We start from the raw sequence: 26,048 nt of genomic DNA on the forward strand, positions 1-26,048 counted from the left end.
TTTAATTACTTTGTGAATTTTCTGACATGCGGATATGCCCCCTAGTTTCCACATTTCTGCCACTATCCCGTCCTCACCTGGTGCTTTGTTATTCTTCAATACTTTGATAATCTTTTCTATTTCTTCTACTGTAGGTGGTTCCGATGGTGGATTTTCATGTTGTGGTTTTTGAAATTGTAACCTGTCATTAGGCTCCTCACAATTTAATAGATTTTCAAAGTATTCAGCTAAGATTTGGCAGTTCTCTTTATTGCTTAAAACCATTTTTCAATTTTTATCTTCAAAATGTAAACTTGGTGACTGGAATCCTGTTAAAACTTCTCTGAAAGTCTTATAGAAGTCTCTAGTGTTGTTCCTTTTGAAATCAGAATCCATTTCTTCTAATCTGTCTTTGTCATATTTTCTTTTCACTGATCTGATGATTTTTGCTGTCTTTTTCCTTTCTTCTTTAAACTCTTCCTAGTATTCATGTTTCTTATTACTGTTCCATTTTTTCCATGCCTTTAGTCGATTGTCAATTGCTTCATCAAACAGCTCGTTCCAACATCTGTGTTTTGGTATTCTTCGTGGCTGTCCCATTTCTTTAACTGACTCTATCATTGTTTCTTTAATTCCTTCCCAATCATCCATTTTTCTTGTGTTTAGTATATGACAGAATTTGTCCTGCTTTTGCAGGAGAAATTTAGTGTTTACTCTTGGAAATCTTCTTGGTTTTGGTTTAGGTTTGTTTGGTTGGAACATGGTCTTTATTGGCGAAGAGTTCTCGGGCTTCCAGCCGGGTGGCGGTGTCTTCAAACAGCGACGTTTCGACGAGTGACATACTCGAAACGTCGCTGTTTGAAGACACCGCCACCCGGCTGGAAGCCCAAGAACTCTTCGCCAGCTGTATACGCCGGGAAAGCATACACTCACATGGTCTTTATTTCTGTCAGATAATTATCCGAGTCTATGTTTAGGCCCTTCCTCACTCTGACATCCAAGATTTCCTTGTAGTTGTGAGTCATTATTACCACATGGTCCAACTGATATTCACCTTGATTTGGATTAGGTGATACCCACGTTTTTTTCTTTCTTGCAAGTTTCCTGAAACATGTCGACATTAATTTTAGATTAAACTGTCTACAAAAATCTATGAGTCTTTCCCCATTTCTGTTGGTTCTTGCATGTGCTGGATAATCTCCAACTACTGATTTAAATTTTATTTCTTTGCCAACTTGTGCATTAAAGTCTCCCACTAAAATTTTTATATGTTCTTTTGGTAATATGGATGTTTCGTGTTCAAGCATTTCCCAAAAATCTTCCACTTTGTCAACATTTGTTCTGTTATGTTGGTTAATAGGTGCATGTGCATTTATAATAGTGTAGCGTTTATTGTCTGACTTGAATCTCACAAATGAAATTCGCTCTGATGGGGAGCTAAAATTAGTTATTGATTCCGTAAGTTGCTGTTTGACCATAAATGCTGTCCCCAATATAGTCATATTACTGGAATTTTTAATGGCTGGTTTTCCTTTGTACATCCTGTATCCACCTGATTCAAATGCATTTTCATCCAAATACCTTGTTTCTTGAAGAGCTAATATAAGTATGTTGCGTTGATTGAGAGTGTCCATTAGGTGTTTTAGTTTTCCAACTTTCATAAGTGTGTTGATATTCAGAGTCCCCAGTAGATGTTTTTTTCTTGGGTCTTATCTTTGAAGAAGTACTAGGAAGCTCCGACTCTTCCTTACATGATGTTCTAGGCTCTCCAGAATCCAAAGGCCTAGTTGTACCGCCATGAATAGCGATGGAAGATTGGTTACTTCCTGGAGTAGTTTTCATTTTGAAATTTACCATCATGTCTTAGGTTAAAGTTTGGTTTGGGGAAAGGTAGCTGAACCTTTTGATGATAAAAATTCAAGCATTTAGCTTAGAATTGTAAGTGAGGCCACCACTAACATGTGGGACAGACGCCTTTTGCTGCTGCCCACTGTGGGAACAGATGCTACAGTCTGGTTCTTTTATACAAAAGCCTGCCTCTTCCGCCAGTTCCGCCGTTCTGATGATCTTCATTGCCACCTTCACTGCCATTGAGGTCTTCACCGTTTCCCTGGCAAGGGACCCTCACGAGGTACAATCACCCGGGCCAGGTGAACCAAGGTTTTTTAACGGGGTGTTGCTCCTCCCCCTCCTCCATTTTCAACCGGGCTTGGGACTGGCTTTGGCGGATTTCTTACACATATTAATACAACCAATTATTTTATTATACATCATTTTACAGCTCTTCACCTTAACCATTTAAAATTCATTGAGTGAATAGAGACACTTTTCAATTAAGAATTCTTTTAGTTTTGATTTGAATTGCTTTTCATTGCTGATTTTCATGGACTCTGGCAGATTATTATACCATATCAGTCCATTAGTATATGGGCTCTAGTCCATCATTTTTAATGTTATTCTTTGTCAGTAGTAATTCTCTTTGGACCTGGTGTTGTGGTCACGTATATCACTAAATTTGGTTACTTTAGTTTTCTGTGAGCCAAAAAGTAATTAATTTATAAAGATACAAATACAGTAGGTAAGATGGGGATAGACTGTCCCATAATACACAGTTTTAAGCATCTGGGTGGGCACCATTTGTGACAGTTGGCTAAGAAGATATAGCCCATGGCTGACTTTTTTACATACAGCATTAATGTGGCTAATCCACCAAGAGTTTAGTCCAGATGGACCCCTAGAAATTTACACTTGCTCACTTCCTCTGCTACTATGCCACATATCTCATTTATGCATGAGTGGTGTGAGCTGCCAGTTGTAAATACTAGCATCTTGGATTTATTTACATTTACCTTTAATACTTGTGCATGAAAATTTGAACTTAGTTCTGGTATCCCATTACTTGCTGAAGATTTCAGTTCCTCACAATCTTCACCATGAAATAAAACTTACATGTCATCAGTATAATTTACAATGTGCAAGTTAATGGAGTGTACATCATCATTGATATGTGCTAAAAAGAGGAAAGGTCCAAGAATTGAGCCTTGAGGGACTCCCTATGTCACTGTTTCACTATTAGATTTAAAGGTTAAGATCTTATTATCAGTTTGATGTTCAAGTTTGATACGCTGTTGTTCCCAATTCACCAGATAGGAGGAAATAAGTTTAATTGATGCATCACTGATATTGTACGCCCACAATTTTTTTAAGGGAAGCTTATTGTTTACTGAGTCAAAAGCTTTGCTCAAGTCAGGGAATATTCCAGCAGTGTGTATACCCCATTCCATATTGCTATACACTTCATGGAAGAAACTGGTAACAGCAGTGGCTGTGCTTAGGTCTTTCCTAAATCCCTGATGTGATTCGGCAAGTATTTTGTGTCTTGAGAAAAATGTGGTGAGTTCTGATAGAATAACTATTTCAAATGTTTCAATGAAGGCAGAGATTAATGATATTGATCTATAATTTGAAACTTCTTCATTACTTCCCTTCTTATGGATTGGCTGAATTACACTTATTTTTAAGGCATTTTGGTATATGTTTCCATTAATACTACAGTTGATAAGATGGGTAAGGGGTTTAGTTATTTCATTGGCACGTTTCCTTAACACATTTGAGATACCATCCCATCGAGATGCTTGTTCTTTAGCTTTTGTATTGTGTTAAATAATTCCTGTTAATTCACCTTCATATATTCGAGCTCTATACCACCTGTGACATCATTTGGTGTGCCAGCCGGTAGATCTATAATAGGGGCTGGTTGGTCAAATGGAGAGATAAGATGCTTATTGAATAAATTACATACTTCATTTGTATGTTTCACTAGATGGCCATCATGTCTAATGCTAACAGGCTCATACTGTCCCTTTCTGGTGGCTTTACGATGTTTGTTGATTATTCTCCAGGATGCCTTACCTATGTTGGCTGAATGTTTGCTGCAACAGTTCATAAAACCACAACAGCTTGTTCGTTTTTCCACCCCAGACTGGTTGATTTACTCCTAGGGCTCCATGCTGATTGGTTAATGCTCAAACAGTGGCAATGATGATGTCAGTTGATCTTGTTCACTCACTTGCTGAATTCATATCTGTAATGGCATCTGCTTCTTGTCATATAAGAGAAAAATTAGAAACAACAGCTTATCTTTCACCTCCTGTAATGTGAAGGTACCCATTTGTTCCACTTTTCATCCTTCATGCATCCATTCTTTATGTTGTTTGTTGTTGTGGGCTTCAGTCCTCAGACTGGTTGGATGCAGCTCTCCATGCTACTTTATGCTGTGCAAGCTTCTTCATCACCCAGTATTTACTGCATCCTACATCCTTCTGAATCATCTTAGTGTATTCATCTCTTGGTCTCCCTCTACGACTTTTACCCTCCACACTGCCCTCCAATGCTAAATTTTTGATCCCTTGATGCCTCAGAACATACCCTACCAACCAGTCCCTGCTTCTTGTCAAGTTGTGCCACAAACTCCTCTTCTTCACAATTTTATTCTATACCTCCTCATTAGTTATGTGATCTACCCACCTAATCTTCAGCATTCTTCTGTAGCACCACCTTTTGAAAGCTTTTATTCTCTTCTTGTCCAAACTATTTACCATCCATGTTTCACTTCCATACATGGTTACACTCCATACAAATACTTTCAGAAACGACTTCCTGACACTTGAATCTATACTTGATATTAACAAATTTCCCTTCTTGAAAAACACTTTCCTTGCCATTGCCAGTCTACATTTTATATCCTCTCTACTTCGACCATCATCAGTTACTTTTCTCCCCAAATAGCTAAACTCCTTTACTACTTTAAGTGTATCATTTCCTAATCTAATTCCGTCAGCATCACCCGACTTAATTCGACTACATTCCATTATCCTTGTTTTGCTTTTGTTGATGTTCATCCTATATCCTCCTTTCAAGGCACTGTCCATTCCGTTCAAATGCTCTTGCAAGTCCTTTGCTGTCTCTGACAAAATTACAATGTCATCAGCGAACCTCAATGTTTTAATTTCTTCTCCATGGATTTAATACCTACTCCATATATTTCTTGTGCTTCCTTTATTGATTGCTCAATATACAGATTGAATAACATCGGGGATAGGCTGCAACCCTGTCTCACTCCCTTCCTGACACTGCTTCCCTTTCATGCCCCTCAACTCATATAACTGCCATCTGGTTTCTGTACAAATTATAAATAGCCTTTCGCTCCCTGTATTTTACCCCTGCCACCTTTAGTATTTGAAAGAGAATATTCCATTCAACATTGTCAAAAGCTTTCTCTAAGTCTACAAATGATAGAAACATAGGTTTGCCTTTTCTTAATCTTTCTTCTAAAATAAGTCATAAGGTAAGTAATGCCTCATGTGTTCCAACGTTTCTATGGAATCCAAACTGATCTTCCCCATGGTCAGCTTCTACCAGTTTTTCCATTTGTCTGTAAAGTATTCGTGTTAGTATTTTGCAGCTGTGATTTATTAAACTGATATTTCGGTAATTTTCACATCTGTCAGCACCTGCTCTCTTTGGGATTGGAATTATTATATTCTTCTTGAAGTCTGGGGTATTTTGCCTGTCTCATACATCTTGCTTACCAGATGGCAGAGTTCTGTCAGGGCTGGCTCTACCAAGGCTGTCAGCAGTTCTAATGGAATGTTGTCTACTCCCGGGGCCTCGTTTCGACTCAGGTCATTCAGTGCTCTGTCAAACTCTTCACGCAGTATCGTATCTCCCATTTCATCTTCATCTACATCCTCTTCCATTTCCATAATATTGTCCTGAAGTAAATCACACTTGTATAGACCCTCTATATACTCCTTCCTCCTTTCTGCTATCCCTTCTTTGCTTAGAACTGGTTTTCCATTTGAGCTCTTGATATTCATGCAAGTGGTTCTCTTTTCTCCAAAGGTCTCTTTAATTTTCATGTAGGCAGTATCTATGTTACCCCTAGTGAAATAAGCCTCTACATCCTTCCATTTGTCCTCTAGCCATCCCTGCGTCGCCATTTTGCACTTCCTGTCGATTTAATTTTTAGACACTTGTATTCCTTTTTGCCTGCTTCATTTACTGCATTTTTTTATTTTCTCCTTTCATCAATTAAATTCAATATTTCTTCTGTTACCCAAGGATTCTACTAGCCCTTGTCGTTTTACCTACTTGATCCTCTGCTGTCTTCACTACTTCATCCCTCAGAGCTACCCTTTCTTCTTCTACTGTATTTCTTTCCCCCATTCCTGTCAATTGTTCCCTTATACTCTCCCTGAATTTCTGTACAACATCTGGTTTAGTCAGTTTATCCAGGTCCCATCTCCTTAAATTCCCAACTTTTTGCAGTTTCTTCAGTTTTAATCTACAGTTCATAACCAATAGATTGTGGTCAGAGTCCACATCTGCCCCTGGAAATGTCTTACAATTTAAAACCTGGTTCCTAAATCTCTGTCTTACCATTATATAATTTATCTGATACCTTCTAGCATATCCAGGATTCCTCTATGTGTACAACCTTCTTTTATGATTCTTGAACCAAGTGTTAGCTATGATTAAGTTATGCTCTGTGCAAAATTCTACAAGACAGATTCATCTTTCATTTCTTACCCCCAGCACATATTCACCTACTATGTTTCCTTCTCTCCCTTTTCCTATTCTCGAATTCGAGTCACCCATGACTATTAAATTTTCGTCTTCCTTCACTAACTGAGTAATTTCTTTTATCTCTTCATACATTTCATCAATTTCTTCATCATCTTCAGAGCTAGTTGGCATATAAACTTGTACTACTGCAGTAGGCATGGGCTTCGTGTCTACCAAAATGATGCATTCACTATGCTGTTTGTAGTAGTTTACCTGCACTCCTATTTTTTATTCATATTAAACCTACTGCTGCATTACCCCTATTTGATTTTGTATTTATAAGCCTGTATTCACCTGACCAAAAGTCTTGTTTTTCCTGCCACCAAACTTCACTAATTCCCACTATATCTAATTTTAACTTATCCATTTCCCTTTTTAAATTTTCTAACCTACCTGTCCGATTAAGGGATCTGACATTCCGCGCTCTGATCCATAGAACGCCAGTTTTCTTTTTCCTGATATCGACGTTCTCTTGAGTATTCCCCGCCCAGAGATCCGAATGGGGGACTATTTTACCTCCAGAATATTTTACCCAAGAGGACACCATCATTGTTTCACCATACAGTAAAGCTGCATGCCCTCAGGAATAATTACGGCTGTAGTTTCCCATTGCTTTCAGCCATTCGCAGTACTAGCACAGCAAGGCCGTTTTGATTAGTGTTACAAAGCCAGATCAATCAATCATCCAGACTGTTACTCCTGCAACTACTGAAAAGGCTGTTGCCCCTCTTCAGGAACCACACGTTTGTCTGGCCTCTCAACAGATACCCCTCCATTGTGGTTGCACCTATGGAACAGTCATCTGTATCGCTGAGGCACGCAAGCCTCCCCACCAGTGGCAAGATCCATGGCTCATGGACCAACATCAAACAGGCCTAAGTATCCCTTACTGTTACATTGTACTATTGGCATTTTGTCGCTCAGGAATGTGAGGACCAAGAAGTATTAAGACGTATTCATCCAGGGCAATCTAAAGTGAAACTATCACTGAAAAAAGTCTTAAGAAATCAGATTGTATGACTGATGTTCATTAGCAGAATAAAAATTAAACACAATTTATTCAAGAAATAAGTATTTCGTGAAACATTCATTTGACTGAATGTTCTGTTGCTTAACAGTCTGAGAAACTTGTCAGTTAGACAAAATAGAGGAGGCCCCAAGAAGAGCAGCAATACTCATCATATTCCAATGGTAGCCATCAGAGATGTTATGGAGATTTTAACTCTTAAACTTCTAGGAGCAGACATACCTAGATGACTGAGGCATCACATTCTTTCCTTCCATGCACAACTAGAGAAATGACCATGTTGTGAAAATGAGAGAAATATGAGCTTATATGGAAGCTTACCAGAGGTCACTCTTTCCACTCAACATTAGGGGGATAAAGAATGCGGTGAAATGACAATAGTTTCTGAAGTACCATACACTTTTAAATGGATTCCAGAGATTAGATGTAGATTTATACATACATATTTCAGGGTTAGCTTCCCATAAGTCATCCACTTTCCATTGTGGGGTAGTTTTTTCTCCTTCACTGTGATGAACACTGACTACCTTCTGAACAAGAAGTAAAGGAATTGCATAAAGGTCCAACAAGATGAAATAATGGGTGATGTAGGAGAATAGTGAATAGTGTTTTTATTCGTCACATAACATACAATTTCTAATCATATGATTAGTGTACAGGAGACACGTCAAAAAAAATGGATAACACAACTTAGGCCTAATTGGTACAAAGAATTTTGACATTAATATAAACTTTTATTTTTCTTTCCTCTCTTTTGTGAAGGACAGCTACATTTACACGCAAGACTATATGTAAATTTATCCTGCTCAAATGTTCAGTTCATCCTTCATGAACTCCTCAACAGTGTAGTAGCAGCGTTTGACAAGTATATCATAGAGCTTTGTTTTCAGTGTCTCTAGGTTCATACTCAGAACATTCTTTCCTTTTAGCTTGTTATTAATTTTCATTGTCATATACTGAGGAGGCTGAGCATATAGGTTTAAGCGATGAGTGTTAAGCATAAAATTGTCTTTGTTTAACGTATTATACACGTGATTGAAACAGTTTTTCTCGAATAACTCTAAATTGCTATGTAGAAAGATGATAATATCATAGATGTTAATAACTGTTGTTTTTCAAATAGTGGGCGACATGATGTCCTTGGATGGGCAGTAGCCATGTTCCTTATTATTCTTTTCTGTAACTTTAGTATGCGCAATATATTGCTTGAATTTCCCCAAAAAATAATACCATACCTTACAACTGATTGAAAGTAGCTGTGGTATGAAATTTTCCTTGATTTAATGTCTGTTGCACCAGCTAATATTTGCATAGTAAATGCAAAGTTACATAATTTGGTTAACAGGTAGTCAACATGTTTATTCCAATTTAAATTTTTATCTAGGCTTAACCCTAAAAACTTCACAGAATCCACTTCTTCTATATCCTGATTTTTATGAGTTATTTTAATTTCTTGGGGCTTTGACTGTTTTGTTCTGAACTGGACCATGTGGGTTTTGGGGATGTTCAATCTTAATCCATACAGTTGGAACCATGTTTCTAGTTTGTTCATTGTGTTTATTATGTAGGGAGGGATGTTTTCTGGCTCCTGGTTTTCAATTAATACAGATGTGTCATCTGCAAATAAAATCGATGGAGCATTTTATTGTCCGGAAAATCATTAACATAGAACAAAAACAAAATAGGTCCTAGAATCGAGCCTTGAGGGACACCTTGGGCTAATGGTTTTCCATTTTGAATAGTAATTTGCTTCATTTCATGAGACAATCACTCTTTGTTTCCTATTTGATAAGTATGAAGTAATCCAATTTAGAACATTACCCTTCATCCCATACTTGTCAAGCTTATAGATGAGCAGTGCATGATTTACAGAGTCAAAGGCTTTTGTGAGATCACAAAATATTCCTGCAACTTTATTATGGTTGTCTAATGATGTGCTAATCTTGTTGATAAACTTGTTAATTCCATCAGTAGTACTTTTGCCACACAGGAAACCAAATTGGTTTTCTGTAATAATATCATATTTCTCCATAAAATTTCGGATCTGCATAGCAGTAGCATTTTCAAAGATGTTTGATAGGACTGGAAGAATGGAGATGGGATGATAATTCCCCATATCCTCCCTTGACCCTTTTTTGAGCAACGGTTTTACTTCTGCATACTTCAGCACCTCTGGGAAGCTTCCTTGTTCAAAGGATTGGTTTATTATTTTAGATAGTGGGTATCCTATTATTTTACACACAAATTCAAGGACTTTTGCTGGCATTCCATCCCAACCTGCAGAATTTTTGTTTTTTAGTTTTAATATAATTTTTTCTACATCTATTGTTGAAACTGTTTTGAATTTTGTGAAGCATTCAGAATTATGATTTAGTGCAAAGGGACATACATTGTTCTCATAATCTGCAACATTAACTTTTGGTTTCCCTACATTAATGAAGAACTCATTAAAGTATTCTGAAATTTGAGCTGGATTTACAATGATCTCATCTTCAAGCTTAATTGTACTAATTCCATGTCTTTAGGCTTTGATACCTAATTCGTATTTTACAACTGACCTCACTGCCTTTTATTTATTCTCATGTTTTAAGATTAATTTATTATTTGTCATTTGCTTTGCTGCTTTGACAACTTTCTTAAATGTACTTTTGTATCGTTGAACATATTCAATAAATTCAATTTTTTATTATGTTTTAGTTCCTTATGTAGCTGCTTTTTCTTAGCACTGGAGATTTTTATACCTTTGGTGATCCATTTTAATTTTGTCATTTTATTAAAATAAGTTTTTTGTGGAAACATTTCATTGAAAACACTTAGAAAATCCCTAAGAAATGCTTCAAAATTGGCTGTGCATCAAATATTTTTATCAAAGTGCCATTCTGTCTCCTTGAGCTTATCATGGAATAGAGTCAAAGTTTCTTGGTTGAAGAGCCTTCTTAGATAAGCTTTTTTATATGGGACTTCTCTACCTGCTCTGGGTAGCTCAATGAATAATGCTGAATGATCAGAGATTCCTAGATCTAGATAAAATTTATATCCATCTTCAAATACGTAATTCGTTAAAATATTGTCAATACATGTAGCTGACTGAGCATTTTCTCTTGTAGTTTCAGAAAAATTTAATTTGAAGCCATATTTTTTTATTAAGTCTGTAAATTTTGATACCTCACATGTTTCATTCAACACATTGATGTTGAAATCATCAGCAACCACAATTTTTTTCCTCTTTTCTTTACTGAGGTATTCTAACAAACTCTGAAATTTATGTAGGAAATGCTCAGTTGTCACCTTCCCTAGGAATCTATAAATTGATATTATAACAACATTTAAGCCCTTTAACTCAACACAGCAATCCTCAAAAATACACTCTCCATTAAAACAATTGAAGTCACATCTTAGATGGTAATCTAAATGAGAATGAATGAGTATGCAAGAACCTCCTTGTGACTTATTTATCCTACAAAAACTGGTAGCTACCTTGAAGTTTTCAATTTTATTTAAGATTTTTATGGTATCACTACTAAGCCAGTGTTCATTTAAACAAATTACTTTAACATTTAGAAATTCAGATAAAAAAACTTGTATCTCATGTAACTTAGAGCTTCTGTCACATGAGTATTCAGCACTTAAACCATTTATATTACAATGCATTATATAGTTACTACTAAGATCATCAATTTTATTTTGTAAAGACCTAATATTTAAAAATGAGCCATCCTCACAAAAGGGTAGGTCTGGATTCTTCTGTAGCAGCCCATCAGCTTGCTCACTTGGCTTGCACATTTCTTTGTCACTTTGATATTGTGTACTTATATCCATAGTTACATTCTTGATGGCACTGGATCTGGATGGTGCTGAAGTGATTTCCCTGGCCATAAAAAATCACTGTTCCTCTCTGGAACTTTCCTTGTTCTGGAAGACACATGTACAGCAGCTTGTTTGTCTTCCAGTATTTTTGGAGCTTGCAAAATTTGTGCTTCATTTCTTTTGGGCTTGAGCCATTTTGTACTTTGAGTGTTTCCTAGCTTGAATGTTACTTTCTGGCCTATTGGTTTTAAACCATCTCGTGATTTGACACTGATTGATCGCTATATTGTTCGCTGCGTGAAAAGAATACTTTGTTACTTGCGACTGATATCTACTTGTCCTCCGTGCTTCATTGCACCGCGAAATACGAGTAAAAATTTTTTCCATAAGTACATCCTTTCCTAATGCATTCAAATTAAGACCGTGAACCGTATGGAGCCTTCGCATGTGCATTATCAGAAAATATGACAAAGAAATAGTATTTTTGAGAGATGAAATCACATAAACTAAAAATATGTCTGTAAAAAGATATTAAAATAAAATTTTAGTTAATGATATTGGAATGAAAATGGACATCATATATACCAATTTTAATCAGGAGCACACCAAAGACTGATAATGGAAATATTAATGACAAAATATTAGTAAAAGGAAAAATAACTTACCTTAGTGAGCATAAAACATGCAATGCCTAACTAATTGTGTTACTTCACTTCTCATGAAGTGTGTAACACTTTATACCAGGTATCAATCAATCCACTAACCTTGTCTGTTGTTGAGAACCAAGTCACAGGTTGCCAGGTATAAACAGCTTCAGTTGTTATTTTTGCTTCCTATTTTAATGAATAACACTCATAACTGTAAAGAAAATTTTCTGTATATAACCTATGATGCTTATATTTGCTTAATATCACAACAGTCAACTTACTTTCTCATGGTTAGTAATGGTTCTGCAAATGCTGTGCTTACATTCATGTTTGAAAAGCTGCAGTAATTCAAAACTGATAGATTGTGAAGCAATTTAAATCAGAATAGCACTTAATCTATTGTTACAGTAAACACATTTGTACATTACCATTTAAATTACTACATAATAGAAGCAGAACTTAAACTGATCAAATACATAATTTGCAAAGTTTCTTATTAAAGAAATTTATTATCTTTTAAGAATTTATATCTCATCAGGAACCTTAGATGAGAGAGAGTATGGAATACATTCAGGGTTCCACAAGTTCCCCCAAGTTTTTGCATTTTTCCCTGACAAAATTTGAGGTTTCGAGAGCAAGTGATGACGTAAGTTGACAAAAAAAAAGTAAGGACTTCTGTATTTCTAAATGTTATTAACTCTCTAGTTCTGAATGAACAGCAAGCTCTCTCTTTTACAGAATTGATTGTGTAAAGGGTAAATAAACAGGTAAGCAGTGTAAATGAAAGCCATTTTTATATGAAAACTTTCTGTTTTTATTAACGAGTTAACTCTAACTTTGAATTAGCAACAATCCCAAAATTACTGATTGCTATTGTTAGCTTACTCTTTTAGTTGTTTTATTCAGTTTTTAAGTACATATGTGGTGAACATTACATTGTAAAACACTCAGGTAGAAATGCTATAAAAATATCTCTCCTCTTCAAATGCAGAACAAATATTGACACACATCTGTATGATTATGATGTATTCTTAAAAACAAATGTGTGTACAGAAAATTTTACTTGGCTAAAATTGTTTTTCATCCAATAGCTATGACAGTGACATATTATGAAATCATAATTTAAAAGAAACTTTTATTGTAGGACCCACTATTTAATAACAGTTTATCATTCCAAAATCACATACATCAGGTTGAATACTTTGGAAGGATAAAAATCTACTCAGCAAGTGGTGTCAGAACATGTACCCAAAAGAAAGTTAGAATTATGCAAGCTTTTGGAGCCAGTGGCTCCTTCTTCCAGATCAGAAATCTTACATAATCATAACCTATTTTTATGTGCTCATTCTGCTGTTGCTTGGTGAGTAGATTTTTTATGTATCCTATTACATTATCAAAAATTGATTGTTTTTGTTGTTTTGTTGAATACTTTGATTTTTAGGTGTTTATTTTAAGACCATGTGATGATTCCATCAGAGCTTTTAAAGATAAAACATATTTTCCATGGAATCAAACCTTTAAACATATGTGATGGCATCAAATCATCATATAAATTGTTTGAATCATAGTTCAAGAATATAATATGAACATAAAATTGTTCATCAGATCAGAATCAATAACAAATTTGAAGTTTGCAAAACTGCTTTTATATCTAAAACACTGACAATCTTATGATTAAATGAAAAGCAAACAGAAGTTTTGCCTTTTCATTAGGTGTGACACTTGTGAAAATTCAGTAATTTTCAGCAAATTAAGTGACACTGTCAGTCCTTATAGATACATTTTATGTTGTGAGAAAATGCACTGCATGTATAAAATGAGCAGTCAAAGAATTCAGTACTCCAGTAAATAAACATAGGGAGAAGCCTACTTCCACTTGTAATGTCTGCAGTCCTGATGACTTCAATGACTACTTTATCAAAGTTATAGGAAATACTGTTGCTGAAATCCCAGATTCAGTTATAGATGCTGATACTTACTCACCAAATAAAACACACAATAATTTGAAACATGGAAAAAAGTACATGCAAATGACATAGTGAAAATAGTAAAATCTTACAAAACTTCGGAGAGTCAAGATATCTACAGGATGTCCTGTACTGTCCTAATCAAAATTACTGGAAGCCATTAGCCATTAGCCATTAGCAACAGCTATAAACAACTGCCTATCTGTTTTAGTTTTCCCAGATTTCATGAAACTTGCAAGGACATTACCAGTTTACAAAAAATGAAATCCACATAATGTGCCAAGTTTTAGGCCAATATCAATCATTCCTACACTAGCGCAAGTGATTGAATCCATCATGAAAGATCAGATCCTAACTTACTTTGAAGAAAACAATCTCTTCAAAGATGCACAACATGGTTTCCAGAAGGGGAAGTCCTGTACCATTGCAGCATTAGACTTATTAAGAAAAGTAAAGCAGGCATTCGAGGAGAGAGAGTCTGAGGCACTCACACTGCGCAATCTAAGCAAAGCTTTTGACTGGAGGTTTAACTACCCAACATCATACATAATGTATCTGAAAAGTTGTTAAGGAAGTCAATAAGAATTTTTAACAAGAATTCAAATCATAATAATAGTTCAAATCCTTGTAAAACACCGCCAAAACTGCCAATTCAGCTGTGCATTAACAATACTGATTTACTACTATCTCGTTTTTAAGTTTTGTCTCAAACTATATAAGTAATTTTTCAAATGAAAGACTGAGGACAAATATTGCAGCAGAGATGACATAGTTTTTTCTTCAGAATATATGTTTCTTTCCACAGAGCATTATCAGTTGTCTCGCCCCCTTCTGACAGATTAGAATTGTCTGTTTATAATTATGACTCATTCCACATCTGCACAGTTCACTTGTATACTGGATATATGGAACACAAATGAACAAATAAATAAAAAAAAATAAATAAGTTAGGACACAAACCCACACTCTTGCATAGAACTCCAATTTTATTTGTGAATCTGAGTTAAGTATTGACAAACTGAAGCAGTGATGTGGGTAACTACATGTGCCTGAAAAGGCTATGAAGTAAGAGATTCATCCACAAAATGGTTGTGAGGCTCCTTCACATATGATGGAAATGGAGTAACAAATGCTTTAAGATACGTGGCTTGAAATACTTTTTCGCATCAGCTTGTGATACACATTTTGCAACTAATTTCTGTATGAGTTTTCTTTCTTTTGTGTGCAGTCTGGCACATAAGCTGCCTGTCCATTATTTCACTAAATTAGCATGGATTGTTATGGACTGTCTGCTATGGCCAAGACTTTGGCACTAAATATTACAAGGGGTTTGGAAAAATAGACACAAACTAGAGCGTATAAAATATATATTTATATCCTGACAAGCCTAGCAAACTGAACAGCAGTTCAGATGTCTTTTCAGTCACCTTTTCAGTTCAGTTTCATACACTGGTAACACCTTCATCCTACCATAAAGGATTTGTGAACTTACTAGGCAAGAAATGCATCAGATCAGACAAATATAAAAGAATTATGTTGTATAATATAACATTAAACTACAAAAAATAAGACAGCAGGGGGCTACATTTAGTGACTTTTATCTGCCAAATAATAATACTCTGTATTTTGTCAAACAAAAAATTCAAATCAATCAATGCAAACCAATCAAAAGTCCTTTGTGAAAGAAGTGATCTCTTCACCAATTCCACTCAGTACAGTGGCCCTATCAGCCAGTATCTGTGACTTTTTGACCTCCAGTTTTTTCTCTTGGTGAATGACGGACCTCTTCTATCTAGCTCTCCCAGCTTCTTCTTCTTCTTTATGTTGCTTCTGCTTTAAAGCCTCACCATACCAATCCCAAACATTATGATAGTCCAGAATCATCCTCTTGTTACGGTCAATCTTGAAGATACAGGCCACAAAACATGTTACTTATGGCTACCAATGACCTGGTTTCTTGGTTGACTATCATATACTCTTCTTTAATGGTAAAATCTTGCTGTACAAAGGCTTGATTGACCATGGCTCACTGAGAACCTCTTGATGAAAGCTATACAAATGCTGATAGGTGGTATCACCATCCAATAAGTCTCTCTAAAAGTGATTTATTCTCATCTCAGTCATCCTATAGTTTGCACAGATATCCAAAAGTACCTCCTTACCAAGAAGTTGCATGAATTCTTTCTAACCTTTATCGCAGTCCTTAGCACTTACCCAGTTCTGTAAAGAAAATTTCTGAAATGTGTTCAAGACTCTAGCCTTGGCAGTTCTTGGACTGCAATTTATCACAACTGGACCATAAAAGTTTATGTTCTACAAATTCTGTGACTTTCGAAGGAGATTTGAGCGCATTTTGATCAGAAAGTCCCTGAATTCAGTCTTGAAAGTTAAAATATCTTTGGCAGACACTTTTACTTTCCTGAGCTCAGACCATATGGCATTATCTAAGTTCATGTCTATTGCAGTAATTTGACCAACTTTATTGCTAAGTTTTATATTACACACTGATTTTGCAGCAGATAATACTTCACCCTTAACAACTGAGGACATCACACCAGCAAATAGAGCTGACAAAGCATTGTACAGGAAAGATTCCCTGGGGGCCATACATTGGAATTCCCTCAAAAAGCTTCTTCAAGTTACTTCAATATTGTTAGGCAGATGTAAGTATCTATTTAAACCTTGTACTCCTTTACTTTGTCCACGTAAGTCTTTAGAAAGGGGATGATTTTTATACTCTGGTCAGCCTCAGTCTCATTTTCCCCTTGCAGGCACATTATTCAACACATTATATATTGAACTCAGAATAGGTACAGCATCCCAGTTAGTCTTTAAGGCTGCATTCTTGAAACACTGATGGATTGTATGAAGACAAGAAGACCCTATATCAATAAAAGTTAATACACTATCCCCATGAATACTCTTCAGGTCAAGAAGAAAATCTGTCGAGAATGCCCAGTTGACATTAGGCCCATCCATTGATCCCTGAAGCTTGTTGGTAACATTCAAATCAGAAGTCTCTCTCTTAAAACCATCCAACATATCAGCAGCAGTGTTATGGCCTACAAATACAGACGAAAAATAGTGCAGTTCAACTTGACTGCTAACTTTGTGCCAATATCTAAGAGCAATATCCATTTGCTGTAACTCAGCCACGTTGTTAAGGCTCTCATCAAATAAGAATACAAAAGGAATTTCTGCTTCAAGATCTCTGAGAATAATTTTCTTAAAGTACACAGCTAATCCATGAACAATACTGTAGGATGGCATGGTCCACCCAAACTGCATCTTATTAGCTACCTTATAATTTTGGAACATATCCATAAACAAAGTGTTATGCTTTCCTGTAGTAGAAAAGGAAACTTGATTTTCTACAGCTTGCAAAGTCCATAATACTTCTGCCCATTTAACATCATCCTGAATCAGGCACTCGGAAATGTGACGGTTAGCTGATGGAGTGTTAGTGGCAGTGATGGAGGTGACAATATGGCTGTTAGTTGACACAGCATTAGTGGCAGTGCTGAAGGTGATGCAGGACTGCAGTAGCTGGGAAGTCGACAAACCCCCATCAACTGCGGGCTTCCCGATTCACTAGTCACTGTGATCTTATCAAGCATTAAGGGAGCATCTTCTTTATGCTCAGTTATCTTGCCAGACAACAATTGGCATGATCCAGAAGTAGCAGCACCCTGAAACAATCAAACATCCAAATAAGACAATGACATGACCATTGTGATACTACATACCTGCCAACCTTTAAAATTTAGAATCCAAAAATTTGGAGATGCAGTTTTAAAAAAATCAGGAGGTACAAATGATAAAAAATCGTGGCTTTATTTCAGAACAGTCCTGAGTCAACTGATGTGAAATTGTTCCTGTGACACCAAAAAGCTATATAATGGCTATAGAAACACAAATAAAAACACTGTAACTGACCAAGGTGTCAATTCCAGACCCATTATCTGTAGCATAGTTCAACTGCAGTACTTGGTTGGGACATTTTTTGATGGTTTCTCCTATGATTGCAACAATTTTTGGTCTCTCAGAGCTGTATTTTATCGCTATATTGCTAGCTGGTAACATTTCCCTGAACATGTCAGTTGCATTGTCAGTGGAATTAATTGGTAAAATTTAAATTATGTAAATAATTCAAACACCAAATTCCAATTTTATTTTTTTTAATTAGTCACAAACTCGACATTCTCATGGTGGTTTGAGACATTGTGTTTTTCCACTGTGGGATACTGAAATGTCACATCAGCAAAGAGAAGATATGTGTATGGTCCAAAAAGTGGCAATTGACCATAAATAAAAAAAAAAAAAAAAAAAAAAAAACGTGTGAAGTCATCAAAATGAGTATTAAACGAAATATGTCAAATTTCAGTTAGAAAGTAAATCACATGAATCTCTGAATCTCAAGGTTATCAATTCAACTAAATTCCTAGGAATTACAAGTATGAACAACTTTAATTGAGAAGACAATGTAAATAAGACATGGGGAAGGCAAACCAAAGACTGCTCTTTGTTGGCAGAACACTTACAAGATGCAGCAAATTCTTTACAGAGACTGCTCTCTGCTAGAATACAGCTACATGGTATGCGATCCTTACCAGATAGGTTTGATGGTGGACAATGTGAAAATCCAAAGAATGGCAGCTCTTTTTGTATTATTGCAATATAGGGGAGAGAGTGTCACAGAAGTGATACACAAGACGGGGTGGCAATCATTAAAACATTGGTGTTATTTTTGTTGCGACAAGAGCTATTTATGAAATTTCAGTCACCATCCTTCTCCTCCAAATGCAGAAATATTTTGTTGATCCCCACCAACACAGGGAGAAAGTATCATCATAATAAAACAAATCACAGCATAAATGAAAAGATGTAGGTGTTCACTTCTTCCGTGTGCTATTCCAGACAGGACAGAAACAATCTGAAAATGGTACAATGAACCATCTGCCAGGCAATTAAGTGTGAATTGTAGGCTAGTGATGTAGGTAAAGAATATAAAACGCAAGCAATGGAACCTTCCTTGACATAATAATAAATGGAAATTGTTGCAATATTCCTCCAAGAAAATAGAATGAAAATGTTTGAGGTTGACTGTTTTAAAAAATGTTGAAATGATTACACTGGTTGCAGCACTGTAATATATTGTTGTTAAACCTAAAAATATGGTCATGCTTTATTTCTGTTGATTCATTGATTACAGTGTAGTATGTGCTGTCACTGATATCTTGCCAAATATTTTCAACAAAATACAGCCTTAGTACATGTTTTATAACTGGACTACACTTTAATATAAGTATTTGAAGTTGTATGGCAGCATCATTGTCTGAATTTGCTCACATACAATTCATTTATGTGACCACATGATATGATTGCACAGTGGCAAAAAAGAGCAAGGGAATACTCAGCTTGATTCAATTCTAAAGATTCTTTCATTGTTTTGAAAGGTGTTTTTGTTTAGGATGCTCCAGCTGCCTGGTGTTTTTTTTTTTTTCACTGTGGTTTCTATGTTGGTATAATGTGCTAACAAAGTACTGTGACCAAATTCGCAAGATGCTCTTGTGTTATCACCAAAACATCTTTCAAACCAGATCACAAATTTAATACTGCTTAGCCATTCAGCACATTTCTGGAGATACTGTGCCTTTACCTATATCCAGTGATGTAAAAAACACCTCATTAACTAGAACACATAACAATACAGAAACACAGATAGAACACCATGTACATGGATATTTCAGAAAGTAAAGATACACTGCACGCTAGAGGAACAGATGAGTTTTGGTGAGCAAGTTGGGAACACTGGTGTTAACCTTGAACTGTTAGCTTTCTCCTTGTGGTCGTTTGGCAGTTGAATGTTGCTTCTGGTTGGAGTAGGTCGTGGCTAAAATGGCTGCGCTGATTCAGAATTCTGCCAAATGTGAAGTGCGCTCTGTCATATGTTTTCTTCATTCAAAAGGTCAGCGACCAGCAGATATTCACAAAGAAATTGTTTTTGTTTATGGGAACATTATGAATCAACAAAATGTAATGAAATGGTGTTGTCATTTCTCTGAAGGTAGGACCGATGTTCATGACGAACAAATAACAGGTCAGCCATCTGTGATCTCTGATGCCCTTCTTCAGAGAATGGAGGAAGCAATTTGTGTGAATAGACATCTCACATTGAAAGAATTGCTTCAGATCATACTAGACGTGTCAACGACAACTCTTTATGACATTGTGACTGTCAAGTTAGGTTACAGGAAATTGTGTGCGCGCTGGGTTCCATAACTGTTAACAGAAGAACATGCTATGCTGAAGCAGGTGATGAGTTACTTGATCACACTGTAACAGGTGAAGAGACGTGGATTTATCACCATACACCTGAATCCAAGACACAATCAATGCAGTGGCACCATTCGAACTCATCAAAACCCAAGAATTGCAAAACGTTGATTTCAGAGAAGAAAATCATGGCTTCTGTTTTTTGGGACAGACAAGGCATTCTTCTGTTGTAATTTAAGCCTCCTGGGATGTCAATTAATGGTGCTGCATATTGCCAGACTTTGAAACGTCTTCGAAGGGCAATTCAAAACAAACACAGGGGAATGATGACAAGCGGAGTCCACTTGCTTCATGATACTTCTCGGCCTCACACAGTGCTCATAACCAAAGCACTACTCAGACAATTCAGATGGGACATATTGGACCATTTGCCATACAGCCCGGACCTTGCGCCCACCGACTTCCATGTCTTCCATTACCTGAAGTCACATCTTGGTGGAAAATCATTCCACGGTGATGAAGAGATCAAAGATGAAGTTGGAATGTGGTTCTGACAACAGGTGGCAACCTTCTATGACTGTGGGATACAAAAGCTTGTGCACCAACTTAACAAATGTTTGGATAACGGGGGTGATTATGTTGAAGAGTAATAAATAATCCAGTTAATAAGAGCAACTGACGTTTTCTAAATAAATGTTCTATTTAAGGACTGCAAGCAATTGTATCTTTACTTTTTGAAATGCCTCGTACTACAAATGTTTAGGTGATATAAATTCTAGGGCTAGTAGACATTAATGCATTAACACCTTCAACACTGCCCTCTTTACACCTGGCACTTGGCTGCGAACTGGCATATTTAATGGATGTTTGAAATTAGATTGCAAAGAACAGAAAAATGATAGGAATATGGTTCTTGCATCCTTTAAAAGGAAAAAGTAAGAGCTTTACATGAATTTGAGTTTATTTTACAATATAAAATACAAATGGGTGTTATAATTAAAAAAAGAAAACACAAAAACGTCGTGTATAAAAAAGTTTTACATGATCTCTCTCTTGAGTAATGCCATTATTACTGTATCTAAATTTAAAACAAAATATCACTGGACTGTCTAACTGCAGTTACCTGTAAACTAGAATATTTTAAGAGTTCAAATGTAGTTAGCCTTTGTGTGAAAATCCTGGAAACATTGTGGGACGCAAAGGCCAACACCACAATCCTTGCACCACCATCTATTTTCCTTCCTGATGCGTTTACCCGTCTCTTTCTACCTCCTGTCTGAACATACTTTGCAGTACCTAGTAGTATTCATCTTGTTTGCAGTGGGTGGGACCTTCTCTGGAAAGTGCCTTGCAAATGTCCTCTCAATTTGTGAGAATGAAGCGGCTTGTTGCTGAAAAATATTTTCGCCCTTCTCATCCAATTTCTTCCCCACTTCGTGAATAAAGTCTACTAGGGATACATTCTCCCTAGTCTTCTCTTTATATAAAATAAAACTGTTGACAGTTGACACGATAAACAAGTGGAAAAACAGCTTTTTCCACCACTTCAAAGTTTTTCGGGTAAACGGATAATAGCTAGAGAACTGATCTGCTCTGTCAACACCAGCTTTATTCTTATTGTAATCAATAATGTCTGGCTTTACAATATCTGCTATTCCACCTTTGGCCCTCACTTGAATACTAGTGCTGGTAGACTTATGCTTTGTGGAAAGACAAGAAACATCTCGTTTTGACTTCCACTTCACTGCCAAGAGATGGTGTTTTCTCTGAAAAACTTTTTTTTTAGTTTTAGTGTTTTCAATATTCGTCACAAAGCTTTGCTGTTTTTCATTACAGTTCCCACTCCATGAGCTTTATTTTCCCACAACATGTCCAAAAGGGATGGACTGATGTAGTACTTATCCATATAAATGCAATGTCCTTTGCCAAAGTACTGTGAACACAACCTTTTTACAAGGCCCTTGATACTATTGTCAACACTGCCTGCAGAACCTGTATTACATCACAGTTTTGCATACAACCAGTTGATGAATCGCAGAGAGCATACAATTTTATTCCATTTTTATTGGGTTTGTTTTTCACGTATACTCTGAAGCTTGTTCTACCATGAAAGGATCACATTGCCTCATCTATTGTCAGATTCATGCCTAGACGAAAACTAATTTTGCTTTTATTCACAAAGAAATCAAACAAAGGCCTCACTTTGTGAAGTGGGTCATGCTTTCCTTCACCTCTGGTAATGAACGTAGCATTGTCATTCAAGTGTAACCTAGACAATGTAGCGCAAAATCGATCGCGACTCAACAATTTACTCGCAAATCCTGTCTGCAAAAACGGGTCTGTTGACCAATAATCACTGATTTTCAGCAATTTGACAACACATATATGCAAAATGATACTGAGAGACCAGTAAATATCTTGCAATTTTACTGCAGACCACTTATGCCAAACAGAGTTTATTTTCAGGCTACCTCTGCGTTTCATTGCCGTAATAACGTTACCAGCGTACCGATTCGTTTCACTTCTCATGAGCCGAATAAAGTCATCATTAAAGAAATAACTAAAATATTGAAGCTCCTCAGTGGCATCTGAAAAGTGTGATGCTACGCCGACTACTTCCTGGAAATCCAGCAGTGCTGGCTGATTGTCTAGTTACGACCAATCTTGCTCTTTGTGCTCAGTGAATCACACACGACCAGGTTCCCACAGATGGTGACTGATGGTCTGTACCATTGCATAGAAAAAAAGTAATACTACAGTTAGTACTAAAAGGTACTAAATGCAAGTGAAGTAATGAACACTACCCACAATACAAAATGCGGTAATGAACTCTTCACTTTATAAACAATTGAGACATATACATACCTGAATCATCACTTGTACTTTCGTCTGGAGAGTACGAATCTTCTTTGCCAGAATCGTCAATTTCAGATTCTGCATCTCCATAAAGAATACCTAAGATCTCTGCCTCCATCAACTCGCTGCACTATATTTTCACAATCGTAAACACCTGTGAATAAACTGCAGGTAACTTCGTCTTTGCAGTGCTCACAACTGCTCCCAGGATGAAATAGCCAATAAGTGCTTGCCTCTTGCGGAAGAAGAATGAAATACCTCCACATTAGTTGACGAAACTGCTTCGGAGATGCGCTAAATGCGCTTAAGCAGCCAAATAAAGGCTCGCCCGTACGGTGTACGCACGCCATCGCCAACGTCAGGGCAGCCGCACCCGTATGGCGTACGGGCACCGTGCTGTATGTGTTAAATAGTAGTAGTGGTAGTAGTAGCTTTATTCATCTGTAAATCTCTTGGCACAGTGTTACTCCATCCGGGTTATCTGGATACTTCCCACTGACTCCAACCTATCGGAACTCTAGAGATAGGAACTTGCCCTTCAATATATTCTCTCTTCCCGTTACCCACCATGCCTCAACCTCCACTAATTTCAAGTTGCCGCCCATCGTACATCACCTGTCATTCAACAACATCTTTGCCTCTTTACTTCCGCCTCGACTGACATTGCTGCCCACCCTCTTTGCATTTACATATGTCTGCCTGTGTCTGTATATGTGCAGATGGATATGTGTGCGTTTGTGTGTGTGCGAGTGTATACCTGTCCTTTTTTCCCTCTAAGGTAAGTCTTTCTGCTCCTGGGACTGGAATGACTCCTTACCCTCTCCCTTAAAACCCACATCCTTTCGTCTTTCCCTCTCCTCCCCTCTTTCCTGATGAAGCAGCCTTGGGTTGCAAAATCTTGACATTTGTGTGTGTGTTTGTGTGTTTTTTATTATGCCTATCTACCAGTGCTTTCTCATTTGGTAAGTTACAGCATCTTTGGGAAGGTGTCAGATAGATTATATAATGGTAAGACAGAGATTTAGGAACCAGGTTTTAAATTGTAAGACATTTCCCGGGGCAGATGTAGACTCTGACCACAATCTTTTGGTTATGAACTGTAGATTAAAACTGAAGAAACTGCAAAATTAAAAGAACTAGAGGTTGTAGAGAGTTTTAGGGTGAGCACCATGGAATGATTGACAAGAATGGGGGAAAGAAATACAATAGAAAAAGAATGGGTAACTTTGAGAGATGAAATAATGAAAGCAGCAGAGGATCAAGTTGGTAAAAAATGAGGGCTAATAGAAATCACTGGGTAACAGAAGAGATATTGAATTTAATTGATGAAAGGAGAAAATACAAAAATGCAGTAAATGAAGCAGACAAAAAAGAATACAAACGTATCAAAAAGGAGATTGACAGGAAGTGCAAAATGGCTAAGCAGGGTTGGCTAGAGGACAAATGTAAGGTTGTAGAAGCATGTATCCCTAGAGGTAAAATATATACTGCCTACAGGAAAATTAAAGAGACGTTTGGAGAAAATAGAACCACTTACATGAATACTAAGAGCTCAGATGAAAACACAGTTTTAAGCAAAGAAGAGAAAGCAGAAATGTGGAAGGAGTGTATAGAGGGTCTATACAAGGGTGAAGTTCTTGAGGACAATATTATGGAAATGGAAGAGGAGGTAGAAGAACATGAAATGGGAGATATGATACTGCGTGAAGAGTTTGACAGAGCACTGAAAGACCTATATCGAAACAAGGCCCCGGGAGTAGACAACATTCCATTAGAACTACTGATAGCCTTGGGAGAGCCAGCCCTGACAATACTCTACCATCTGGTGAGCAAGATGTATGAGACAGGCGAAATACCCTCAGACTTCAAGAAGAATATAATAATTCCAATCCCAAAGAAAGATGTGAAAATTACCGAACTATCACTTTAATAAGCCATGGCTGCAAAATACTAACACGAGTTCTTTACAGACAAATGGAAAAACTGGTAGCAGCTGACTTCTGGGAAGATCAGTTTGGATTCCCTTAGAAATGTTGGAACACGTGAGGCAATACTGACCATACAATTTACCTTAGAAAATAGATTAAGGTTAGGCAAGCCTACATTTTTAGCATTTGTAGACTTAGAGAAAGCTTTTGATAATGTTGATTGGAATACTCTCTTTCATATTCTGAAGGTGGCAGGGGTAAAATACAGAGAGCAAAAGACTACTTACAGTTTGTACAGAAACCAGTTGGCAGTTATGAGTTGAGGGACATGAAAGGGAAACAGTGGTCGGGGAGGAGTGAGACAGGGTTGTAGCCTATCCCCGATGTTATTCAACCTGTATATTGAGCAAGCAGTAAAGGAAAGAAAAGAAAAATTCGGAGTAAAATCCATGAAGAAGAAATAAAAACTTTGAGGTTCACGGATGACATTGTAGTTCTGTCAGAGACAGAAAAGGACCTGGGAGAGCACCTGAACAGAATGGACAGTGTCTTGAAAGGAGGATATAAGATGAACATCAACAAAAGCAAAACGAGGATAATGGAATGTAGCTGAAATAAATCGGGTCATGCTGGAGGAATTAGATTAGGAAATGAAATGCTTAAAGTAGTAAATGAGTTTTGCTCTTTGTAGAGCAAAATAACTCATGATGGTTGAAGTACAGAGGATATAAAATGTAGACTGGCAATGGCAAGGAGAGAATTTCTGAAGAAGAGAAATTTGTTAATATTGAGTATAGATTTAAGTGTCAGGAAGTCGTTTCTGAAAGTATTGGTATGGAGTGTAGCCATGTATGGAAGTGAAATGTGGACAATAAAGAGTTTAGACAAGAAAAGAGTAGAAGCTTTCGAAATGTGGTGCTATAGAATAATGCTG

Source organism: Schistocerca americana, chromosome 5 (assembly GCF_021461395.2).
Source record: "Schistocerca americana isolate TAMUIC-IGC-003095 chromosome 5, iqSchAmer2.1, whole genome shotgun sequence".
Lineage (NCBI taxonomy): Eukaryota > Metazoa > Arthropoda > Insecta > Orthoptera > Acrididae > Schistocerca > Schistocerca americana.